Source organism: Ambystoma mexicanum, chromosome 6p (genome assembly GCF_040938575.1).
Source record: "Ambystoma mexicanum isolate Mex_15411 chromosome 6p, UKY_AmexF1_1, whole genome shotgun sequence".
NCBI classification, from domain to species: Eukaryota; Metazoa; Chordata; class Amphibia; order Caudata; family Ambystomatidae; genus Ambystoma; species Ambystoma mexicanum.
This window is the reverse complement of record NC_090935.1, coordinates 1125390001-1125402865: the sequence shown is the minus strand read 5'-3', so window position 1 is coordinate 1125402865 and position 12865 is coordinate 1125390001.

Below are 12865 nucleotides of genomic sequence, written 5' to 3'. Positions count from 1 at the left end.
CATTTTTCCACGCACGTGGTCTACGAGGTCTTGCGTGCACGTTTATTTTTGTTTTTGGGCTGCCTGTGCGTTGTGTGACCCATCATCTTTCCCCAGGGGTCACAGACAGCCTTGTTAGAGCACTAGGGTACGAATTCCATCTAGTACCCTACCCCTTTGACCCCCAATAGCCCAGGACAATAGTTTACTGCTCCTCCCATACACACAACAACATCAGTGCCATGGTTGGGAGGCGACCAAGCGGTAAGGGAGGCAAAGGTGGCCGACTTTCAAAAGGTGGATGTGGTGGGTGCGGTAGGGGACGTGGCCAGGATTTGCAAGGTGCCCCTAGACCCCCATGTGTGGAGGACCAATCAGGGACACCCATGCTCCCCCACCCATGGTTGAGGGAAACGTGGCTGCGACTATCCCAGCTCAGCCCTTGTTGGACCAGCCCATTGTGGCACCTGACCTGGCACAGGATGACTCCCTGGCTGACTTCCAGGTCAGCAAGTCTAAGCCACGTGTGGCGGTGCAAGTTGTTACCAAGCCACGTGGATCTGGGGCAGCTATGTCATCTGCTGCCCCAAGTATGCAGGGTGGTGAGGCTGCAGGGGCAGCTGCAGCTCCATCCACCCCAGCTCTGACTCTCCCAGCCAGGACAGTGTCGGTCCTGGTCCATCATACTGATGTTCCCCCTGCCAACATCACACTTCAGACAATGCCTGCACCAAGTCCTATGGCCAATGTGCATTCGCACACTCCAACAACCCAGTCCACCGGTGATTCTGCCCCTACTGACCAGAGCGGCGTTAGCCACTCTGGCTCCGCTCCACCTTCTAAAAAGAGGAAGAAGGGTGCTCTGGCATGACAGGCTGAGACCCGAGACACGGCTACACACTCTGGTACCTCAAGGAAGCCTTGCTTCAATGATTCGGAACTTGATGCACTTGTGAGCTATGTGTTGGCACATAGCCACGAAATGGTGGTGACTGCAGAGTCCAAGACCACACCTGGTCAACGCAAGGCCCACTGGCAGACCATCGCCAACCACATAAGTGCCATTGGATTTCTGAGGCGCTCAGCTGATTATTGCTACAAGCGGTGAAACGACCTGAAACGCAGAGCAAAGAACAAGCTGGCCTCAAGTCATGCCGCTACTCTGGTGACTGGTGGTGGGTCTCCACAAGAGGACAACAAACTCACTGAACATGAGTCTGTTGCTGGGACCTTCGTCACAGAGGAACAGATCCGAGGTGTGGGAGAACTACTCGATTATGACACATTGTCCGGTGAGTGCCCATGCGTGTGTGTGTAATGCATGTGTATGTTGTTTGGGTGATGGGTTCTGATTGAGTGGCAGGTGAGGGTGTGTGTGACTGAGTAGTATGGGTCACCCATGTGCTTCATCCAAAACATTCTGTGGCCTTGAATTTGGGTGTGACACTATCCCTACTGCCCACAGTAGTAATTTAGCGCAACATTACGGCAGTTGCCCTTCAGGTGGCATCATGCAACAACATTGTTTATATTTTTCAGTGTTCTTTCAGGCTGATTGTTTCAATTCTCCCACTTTTGCAACACATTCCTCGGCCCTATTGTGACATATGTGACATGCTTCTGTCATTGAAGAACCCCACATTGGCCCACATGTGTCACCTTGGTAGTTGAATGATTTGACCATTCAGGCTGAATGAGTATTGTCCTGATCACATGATGTTTTTGGGCCTGTTTGAATGTGGAACATGCTAGTTGTTTCCTGTTGAAGTGCACAACCATTGATGTGTACATGGACCTGCAATCACTGTATTTTTGTACACTGGATGTGTTGCAGTGTGTGGCACATGGCGTATCTTTTCATACTATGTGGCATTTTTCATCTCTTCATGTCCATCTCACATGGATGGGTGACAGTACTCATTCACTGAAATATGGATGTACCTGTGGAATGTACCATGGCTATGGTACATGCCATCTGTGTGATGGCATGTGTCATTTATGTGTATAGGACATGCCACTCACAGGCCAATGTGTGATGGCAGTGCTACCCAGCATGCAGCAAATGTGTTGCTCTTCCATCTTGGTGTCATAAGTGTCTGACTTTTGCCTCCCCTTCCAACTCTGTGACAGTGCATGCATGGGAGGGTAATAGTCATGTGGGACATGTGTAAATCATGTACTGGTTCTGTAGCTTGTCAGGCCTATTTGTGTGCTATAGTGCTAATGCCTGTTTCCATTTTTTGTCTTTCATGTTTTTGTAGGGGATGACGCACTTGATGCTGTTGAGGTTGAGGAGATGGTGCAGACCCAGGAGGAACCTGAGGCACAACCGGCCACCAGTGGGGGACGTGGTGTGGTGGTGGGTGAGAACACACTCTTGCTGCAGACGATTCTGTCAAGGGGTGTCTCTGGGTGCACCTCCCCAGACCTCTATTCAGGTGCTGATTCGGATGATGAGACCTATGTGGCGTCGCAGGTAAGTGTTTCTGGAAGGGGTTCTGTTCTGTCCAACCCACCTGCACCAGGGGTAGAACCCTCTATGGGGATGTCAGTGTTGGTTAGTCAGCCTTTGGCGGTTACGGATGCAGGGTCACACTCCACAACATCTGATCCTGTTCCTGGGCCAGCAGATCAGAGGGGGAATGCAGTCCTGGAGCTTCAGGCAGTGCCGGCACAGCAAGGCGCAGATCGCCTTGCCCCAAACAGGTGTGGTGCCTGCCGACGTGGTGGCCATACGCCACCAGGCAATACCGCATGGGAACAGTCCATGTACGGTATGGCAACCTAACAGGCAGCATCATATGAGATGATGGCTCAAGCAATGGAGAGGGTGGCCACTTCCATTGTTCCCCCTGAAAGGCAGATGGAGCAACTACAGCAGGCAACAGACTCCATTTGTCAATCACACATGGAGGACCTGTTGGCGTCCAACAGGGACAGACGGGTGGCACTGGAGACTCTACGCCAATCAATATCAATAGAGTCCCAGGGCCACAGGGAAGCCCTGAGGGTAGAACTTCATCACCTCAGGGAGACTCTTGTTGACCTTGAGACTTCCAGTAACTTGAGGACAGAACAGCAGCTGGAGTGGCTCACACGTTCGCTCTCAGCTGAGATGCAGGCAACTCGGGAGGAGATCCGGGCATCATGTCAGGTGCTGCATGGGGATCTCCCCACCATAATCCTCCAGAATGAGACCTTCCACACTCGCATGTTTGCTGCCATGGAGGACCATACCAGGGCTTTGTGTGGGCTGCCTCCCATAGCACCACTACCTCCTGATGCAGCAGCAGAGGGTCATGAGAGCGACGGCAGCCGTTCTCTCACATTGGCATGGCCGTGCAGGCCATGAACCCATGGAGGTGTTTTTTTTTTCCCAACATCCACACAGGTGGCTGTTGGTGCGCACCCTGTCCTCGTACCTCCTGGGTGGCCTCCCCCCGTCCCCCACATGGCCATTTTTGATTTTTGATTTTTTGATTTTTGATTTTTGATTATTTTTTGACAGTGTGTTGCCTTGTGTGACTCCCGTGGGCATCCACTGTATTCCGGCTGGGCACATGCAGGCTTGTCCTGAGTTTGGGTTCGATGCTTGGGTTCGTGAGACACACACCCCTCCTGCTTCCCGTTTCCATGGGCTTGCAAAGGGTGTGACCAAGTGACAGTGATGTACACAGTGATGTTGGGCTCCCATGAGCTGTGTGGGCAGTCTGTAGTCAATACTGTGTAGACATTCCTTGTATATATTGTTGTTGTATTGTACACTGCATGTTGTAATTATGTATGCTTCTGCTTCCATGTCTCCCTCTAAATTTACAGGTTCATTCCTCATGTCTTCCCAAGCCCATCTAGTTTGGAGATGGAGTTCATGTTGTATGCAGTACACAGACAAGTTTTGAAGCCTGCAAGACTACAGTTGGAAGGGGGCGATGTGGTGGTATATTCAGGTTGTAAGACTACGACTACTTTAACTTAGTACTGTCATGTTTTAGTTGTGTTTGTGCTTGTGTAGCTGCATTGTATTGTTGGTAAGTATTTGGCCATGTGTGTTGTTAGTTCAACATTACTAGGAGCATATTGTGTGTGGCCAGTTTCCATTAGGGACACTGTACTTTGTGACACTTGTGTCAGGTTTTTGGGATTGCTTTGTTTGCTCTCACATAGCATGACATGCCATGGTGTGTTGGGTGGCGGTGCTGGGGAGGGGTTGGGTGACATGGCACTGTTCTCATGTTGTATTTTGCAAGGGGGTAATACATTTAGCAGCATATGTGTCTTTTGATGACACAGCATTGGTGGTGTTTCTGTAGGTAGGGATGCACACATTATGACACTTCCAGGTGACCAATCTCAGGCTGGTATGGTTGTGACAGTTGACTGTCCCTTATGTCATCATCATTGATTGTCAGCTGGTATGTGGCAGGGCTGTGTGCACTCCACAGGGGTGTGATTCTAAGTGAAGTAATTAGCCACTAGCTGTGTTCGGGCTGCCTCACCCCGTGCCCTTTCCCCTCCCATGCGCAGCGGGCATGCATGTGGTTGGGGATGTGGGGGCACCACCATGTCCACTGGCAGGCCCTGGCGTGTTGCAACGTTGTGCAGGACGCATGCTTCCACTATGATCCTGCACACTACTGGGGGAGCGTATAACAACTGCCCGCCAGAACAGTCAAGGGAGCGAAAGCGTGACTTGAGCACTCCGAATGTGCGCTCCACTATGCCCCGGGTTGCAATATGGGCTGTGTTTTATCTTACCTCGGGTGGCGTGGTGGGGTTCCGAATTGGCGTCATCATGTGGGTGCTCAGAGGGTAGGCACTGTCCCCTGGGGAGGTGGTGATGGGTATCATTAGTGGGGTTGTGACATTACTCAGTATCTGGCATGCATGCATGTGCTGTGGCATTTATACTCACCAAGCAGCCATGTATCGCCATGCCGCCCAGCTTCTAGGTCCTGGTTTAAGGTTGACATTCTGTAAATGAAACTGTCGTGGGTGGACCCTGGATAGTTGGCATATACTGAGGTGATGATTCCATTGGCATCACATACTACCTGCACGTTGATGGAATGCCAGTGCTTGCGGTTTCTATAGATGTGCTCTGATGCCCTGGGGGGATGTAGAGCCACATGGGTGCAATCAATGGCACCTAGGACTTTGGGGAATTGTGCCACCCCGTAGAAATCCTGGACGGCAGCCTGCCTTTCTGTAGGTGTTCTGGGCAGGTATATGTGCCTGCGGACTGATGGGCGTGCAGTCATGATGGCCAAGACCTGGTGTAGGCAGCGTGACTGCGTGGCCTGTGACACCCCCCCCACTATGGCACTTGTCCGCTGAAATGATCCGGTGGCCAAAAAGTGCAGTACATTGAGGACCTTCTCCAGGGGACTGAGTGCTTGGGAGAAGAGGGTTGGTGATGTGAGGTCATCCTCCCACTCACTGACCACGTCGAGTATTATGTGAGGTGGAAACCTGTACCTCCCATACACCTGGTCATCAGGCATGCCAAAAAGGCTGGTTCTGGGTGTGAAAATTCTGGGCCTGACTATCCTCCTCCTCCTCCTGTGGTATCCCGGATTAGCACGTCTTTTTTGGCACGTGCGTTTGGGCGTTCTGCGCATTTGCCTCCTGTACTTCCCCGCCCACCCCAGTAATACACGTACCCCGCTCGCCCAGGCCCAATCGCGTGTGAAACTTCCTGCGCACGTTAGATGACCTGTGCGCCGGCGTGCGCCACGCAGATTTTCAGCGCTCATCCCAGATTTTACTCATGCATGGACTTCCATGAATCGATGTGCGCGGGATTTGCTGCGATTTTCGTACTTACACTGCGATTTTCGCACTTGCACTGCGATTCGCATGGTTTCGCACGCTTGCGCGGAAATTTTCAGCGCACATTAATTCCATGAATCGGGTCTGAAGGAGAATCCTCTCATACCAATTTAATGGAACCCACTGGCATTATCAGAAATACCAACACTCAGAAAAAAGTTTTTTTTAGAAGAGATCCAACGGTACAGGTAAGGCACTCAAAGAGATTTTTTTCAAAACGTGCGATTTCAGGATCCTCTTGCAACACATATATTACCAGCAAACACAACAGCAGGGGCGGGGGGCAGAAAGAAGTTAAGACAAAGAGTCAGCGGTAACAGGCAGACTGATGAGATCAGGCACAAGGAGACAGATAGTGAAATGATCAATCAAAATGTAGTCATCAACTTGTCCAACCGGCAACTCACTGAGGCAGAGGAGTCGGTTTTAAATAAAGGACTGCCCTTTGCACAGACAATAGGTACTGACTTTATTAACTTTCAGATAGACATTTTTAAATTGGTCAGAAAATTAAAACCAAAGAAGTTCTTCACCAATAAATCTAAGACATTCATACCAAACAGACCAGAGAGACCATTGAGTCACTTTTCCATTGAGGACATTGAGAATGCCCATCTCCTGATATCTCTGGAACCAGAGACCATGGTCAGTCGGGTTGATATACACACAGATTTAGACATACAAGCTAGCAATCGGAAATTGAAAGAACTCCAACCCAAATCCAAGTTTATCCCTCAGATGCCTACAGAAAACATAATTCCCACTTTCCATCAAGCAGTCGTTACTGTCAAGCAGTTGTTACTGACATAGATCACCATCTAGATTCTAAATCGAGAAAACATAATTTGGCCTGACATAATCTCACGAAGAATGAACAAATAACTCTTGATGCCCTAGCCATGGACACAAACATTGTAATCAAGGAAGCAGACAAGGGTGGTGATGTGGTCATTATGAATAGAAATTATTATATTCATATGGGTTTGTTGCACCTGGAGACACCAGGCTGCTACAAGAATCTAGCATCCAATGCTACCAAGACTATGTTCCAGGAACCAGAGAAACTAATCATGGATTGGCAAGGATTAGGATTACTGACGGATGAGGGAAAAGTCATTTTGTACATAGTAAAACCAACCAGGGCAATTTTATACTTTTTGCCTAAAATTCACAAACCTGTTGATAACCTTACACAAGTTCAGACTATTATGAGTGGCATAGGTTGGGCAACTGAGGGTCTGTCCAAGTATATTGATAATGCTATCAAAGAACATGTGCTGAAGATAACATCTTATATTAGGGACACTACTGAGTTGGTTGTTTTGGACACTCAGAAATGGCTCAAGAAAATGGACGTAAGATATGAGAACTTTTTGATTGGCCAACATACTATTCAAAACACTTGGAGTATTTTCTGACCCCCAACTGTCCTTCAATAGGCAGACTAATTATCTAAAATCTTCTTGCCATTTCTATATTCAGCTTCTCTGACAGATACAGCCTTATCTGTCACAAGAAAACCTTGCTTTCATTGCAGCAGCGATTGTGAATTGTAAACTAGATTATTATAACAGTCTTCTAATTGGTACTTCCCAGGCCAATCGTAAATCTTTGCAGGTGGTCCAAATAGTGCTGTACGTTCTGTGCTTGGTCTCAATCGTAACATGCTTGTCTCCGAGGGCAGGTGCAGCATGCACTGACTGCCTGTTCAACAGTGGCTGCAGCACAAGGGTTTATCCATTGGGCCTCATTATGACCCAGGCGGTAATCTGCCGACATTACCGCCATGGCGTAATGAGCGTTTACGCCGTGGGTCGATGGCGTAAAGAGCGCCACATTACGACCCATCGCGCACGAGCATTACGCCGTGGCGGTAATGTAAATAACGCGATGGCGGAAAAGGCCCATACCGGCATCGTAGGGCGAGCAAGGTGCACTTCCGCCACCGTAAGTAGCGGCCACCGTAATTAGCGGCCACCGTAATTAGCGGTGGACGCAATTAGCGGTCACCGTAAAAAGCAGAACCGGAAATAGCGTCATCTCGGCGGAACGGGAAACAGCACGTCGGCCATCTTTAAAAACACAATCCATTGCCATCTTTCCGAACAACACCAGATCCAACCCTGACACCTGTCCCAACCCATCCCCCACCCATCCAACCACCCAAAAATGCCTAAAGTTGTTAAGAAGGCATGTGACCGCCTGCGCCAGGAAAGATTTAGCCGGGAGGAACTCTGCATGCTTGCGGAGACCCTGCAAGACAATGCAGCTGTTGTTTTCTCGCTGGAAATGACCAGGCCAGCGATAGCAAAAAAGAAGGCCATATGGGCCCTGGTGGCCGAGCGCGTCAGCGCGGTGGGGACCGTACCCCGCACCCCACAGCAGTGCAGGAAGCGCTGGGATGACCTTCGCATACGTGTCAGAGCCGTCATCTCTGGGAACCGCAACCTTGCCCTGGGTACCGGTGGAGGATCGGAATCCCCACTGAAACTCCAACCGTGGGAGGAGATTTGTGCAACCACGATTGGCATGGAAGGCATTGAAGGCATCGGAGGGATGGAAAGGGGAGTTCCGATATCAGGCGATGAAGGTAGGTGCCTCAAACAAGACATGCCATAGTCACTGCAGACCATTCATGTGTAGCACAATGTTGCCCCAGAGTGTAAATGCAACACATTAGCTCAACACTGCCCATAGCCACATGCAAGCTCCACCCTGTATACACTGCTGGCACCCACATACCTGCATCCACATAACACACAAAAAGGAGACAACCTGCATGGCCCTGCCTGAAATCTGCCTCATCTACTGACCAGATTCATGTCAATCATTGTCATTCCAAAGTCCGCAGACCCATCAATAACGCCCTCCCTCCTTTGCTCCACCACAGGCACAGATTCACACCCCGAGGACCAGGACACCCCTGCGACGAAGAGAGCCAAGAAGGCCAATAATACCATCCCCGCACCCTCAACCTCAGCTGCAGTGAGGCAGACCCCACAACAAGCAGAATCCACTGCAAGCAAACCGGACGGCCCACCGGCAAGCACCCCAGTAGGCAGCAGGCCAGCAGCAGCAGCTCCACCTGTACCAACATTGCCTGCCACAGAAGGCACCGGGTCTGCGGCCAGCAGCAACATGGGTGAAACAGCTGCAATTGCTGCATGATAAGACTCTGACATTGAGGAGCACGAAGTCAGAAGCCCCACTGACCTTCTACATTCCCCCTGTTTGTCAAATGCCAGCCCCCATGAGGATCACACACAGGGTCACACAGAGGAAGAGGAGTGGCCTTCTACCCCATGCCCAGTCCTCAGTCCACAGGAGGGGAGCAGCCCCTCCATCACACCACCAGCACTCGGCATGGCCCAGCAGGGGCAGCAGTCCCTCGAGGACATCATAGAACGGCGGCAACAACTGTCCACGATGCTGACTGAGCATGCTGCGGAATGTGTGGGGGCTAGGGCAATCATTGAACAGGCCACAGAGACCCTAAGGGCCGAAATAGCGCAGAGCACTGCCACCCTGAGGGATGCTATGCAGGCCATGTCTAGGGACATTTGTGGTGAACTTGCCGGGTTGCGTCGTGCGCTCACTGAGCTCACCCACACCCTACAGGACTTGCATGCACGGGGGCAGGCAGGGACATCCTCCGCTGCCAGTTCTGCACAGAGCAGCCCTGTCCGACGTTCCGGACGGAACCTGCGCTCCACAGCCAGGGGTACCCCGGGGGCCGGGAGAGGGGACTTGTAACAGCCTGTGGCCACTGTCACAGGCATCTGTTGACACTTACATGGGGTGTGTTGGGGTGTGCAGGGGGGAGGGGGGAGGCGGGAGGGGTTGTGTTGGGGTGTGCAGGGGGGAGGGGGGAGGTGGGAGGGGGTGTGTTGCGGTGTGCAGGGGGGAGGGGGGAGGTGGAAGGGGGTGTGTTGGGGTGTGCAGGGGGGAGGGGAGAGGTGGGAGGGGATGTGTTGGGGTGTGCAGGGGGGTTGGGGGAGGTGGGAGGGGGTGTGTTGGGGTGTGCAGGGGGGTTGGGGGAGGTGGGGGGGGTGTGTTGGGGTGTGCAGGGGGTAGGGGGGAGGTGGGAGGGGGTGTGTCACGATGTTTTATGATTGAAATACACTTTTTGCTTTTCTGAAATGAAATGTGTGGACATTTTCATTGCATATGTGTGCTTTATTGGTGTACAGTCCACAGTGTGCATGTCCCAGAGACACACAGTGCCCCAAGTGCAGTCTCCATGTGATACACAACAGCCGTGTGTGCTAGAAGCAGTGGTCGATGATATTTTGGCGCATTGCACGCCCCTCCTGTGCATCGCCTCCTCCATGGGGTACCGCCCCATCTGCACCCTCCTCATCCTTATCGTCAGGTGGTTGCAGTTCTGCGTCAGGGGGCAGGGGCACATTCCGTCTGACGCACATATTGTGTAGCATGACACATGCCATGACGATCTTTGCCACCTTCTCATGGCGGTACAGGAGTGCCCCACCAGACCTGCTGAGGCATCGGAACCGTGCCTTCAATAGGCCGAATGTCTGCTCTATGACCACACGGTTACGTGTATGTGCACGGTTGAAGTCCTCCTCGTGCTGGTTCTGCAGGTTCCGGACTGGTGTAAGGAGCCACCTCTTCAGGGGATAGCCTGCATCACCTGTATGTAGGCGAGAATGTATGTGTCAGTGATGACGTCTGATCAAGAACATGATGTGCCACCATGGCTTGCATCTAACTGTTACTTTGGCTCACTTCTGCATGCACTAATTGATTCACACAATGCAACCTGTAAATGCTCATGGCTCCCATGGCCTGTTTTGCATGCCATCACCCAATGTATGCAGAGGGGTGGAGTGCATTGTGAGTGCCCATCCAATGTGTCCGTTCATGCCGTTTGGTTAGTTGGCCTGGTACATGTCCTGTGATGGCAATGCGCACATCATCGCAACATTGCTGTGGGCCTCATCATGACCCCAGTGAGCAATGCTGATGTAGACAGGGACATTTTGGGGGCCCTGCTGTCTGTGTAATGGTGTGTAGATGTTTCTGTCCGTCATGTGCCTCCTTCGTGGGCAGTTATGGGGGACAGGCCTATCGGTTGATGGTGTTTGGTGACGTGCATGTAGGTGCTTTTCATTGTTGACAATGTGGTCTGATTTGGTAGAATGCACTTGCAGATGGCTGTGTCATGGTTGGGACACAACCTCATTCACATGGTAGGGCTGCATACATTGGGTATTGGCTTTACTGGTGTTGGGTGGAGTTTGGGTTGCTTTAGGGTATCATCTGTCTCCGTTCTCTCTGCTACTCACAGCCAGATGGAGTATGCATCATTCCCCCCCCCCTTCAGCCAGGTGGAGTATCCATCATTCCCCCCCTCTTCAACCAGGTGGAGTATGCATCATTCCCCCCCCCTTCAGCCAGGTGGAGTATGCATCATTCCCCCCCTTCAGCCAGGTGGAGTATGCATCATTCCCCCCCCCTTCAGCCAGGTGGAGTATGCATCGGTACGTCATTCACCTACCCACTTCACATTTCCATGGTCATGACATTGGACTCACCGATTAGCCAGGATCTTGGGCCTGCATGTCGCTCCATGTAGCGTGGTATTGTGGAGTTCCTCAGGACCATAGAATCATGGGTTGATCCGGGGAATCGGGCACAACAATGTGTGATGATCTTTTTGGAGTCACAGACCATTTGCACGTTGATTGAGTGGAACTGTTTCCGGTTGCGGTACGGTACCTCCATGGCACGTGGAACCACCAATTCCACATGGGTGCAGTCGATGGCACCAATGCAACCAGATGTGCCGGCTAGTGCATGGAAACCCACTTTGGTGTTTGCAATCTCCTGGGCAGTCCGTGGTAATGAGATGTGGTCGTCTGTGTGCTTGAGGAGGGCATCGAGCACTTGGATGAGTGTTCGTGAGAATAATGGTTGTGAGATGCCATGCAAGTGCCCCACTGTGTGCTGGTAGGTGCCTGTGGCCAGGAAGTGGAGTACAGACACTACCTTCAGTCGGGGTGGGATGGCAGTTGGAGTTTCTATCATGCTGACGATGTCGTTGTGTGTCATGTCTACGATGGCGGTGATGGTGTCCCGGTCCAAACGGTACAGGGGGTGGATCTGCTCAGCAGTGAGGTTGAATGGATTGGCTCTGATGCGTGGGATTGGGGGCTGCCTGCGTGGTGGCACTGGCTGTGCTGGTGGGGCTTGCTGGGCCTGCCTTGCCCTCCTTCTCCTCCTGCGTCTCCTCTGTGCTGCCTGTTGTTGTTGTTGCTGTTGTAGCACTTGCATTGCTATCAGGTCCTCCAGCCCCAACATTGCTAGTCGTATTGGTATCATTGTGGAGTGTGACTGGGTGTGGGAAGGGGTGGGGTGTGCTCTTTTTGTACTTCCTGAGTCTGTATTGCCTTCACCTGTGCTGTTTCTGTGCACCTGTGGCAGCTGCATTCACTTTACATGGCCATTTACGGTTGGTTCGCGATGGCGTAATTAGCACCATGGCGGTAAGGTACTTAACGGGCTGGGTGATGGCGTTAGGTGCATGTCCGCTTGGGTCGGCATTCGCGTACCTTTCCGCCATGGCGCTAAGTACGGTGTGGGAGGTCGCGTGCGCGCGCCCTTGGCGCAGTTAGCGGCAGCGTTAACCACGATGCCGCTAATGGCATCGTAGTTAACGGTCACGGGTCATGATCGGACCTAGCGGAAAACGATGGCGGTAACCATTTACCGCCATTGTTTTTCACTTAGCGCCAGGGTCGTAATGAGGCCCATTGTGTTTAAATGCCTTCGGGGCGATGCTCCATCATAGCTCACTGCTAGGCTTAAAAGGAAACCTGTTGGACGCTTATTACGATCTAGTTGTAACATTTCTTTGGTTCAACCCTTGTCCTCTTTGAAGTGAATCAGTGGTGCCAGTTTTAATCTCTGGGCTCGTGCTTTATGGAATTCAATGCCCAAATATTTGGCTGAAAGCAGCTCATTAACTGCTTTTAAGAAACATTTAAAAACGTTCCTATTTGATGTAGGACATGGGTAGTCTCCTAAATTTGTC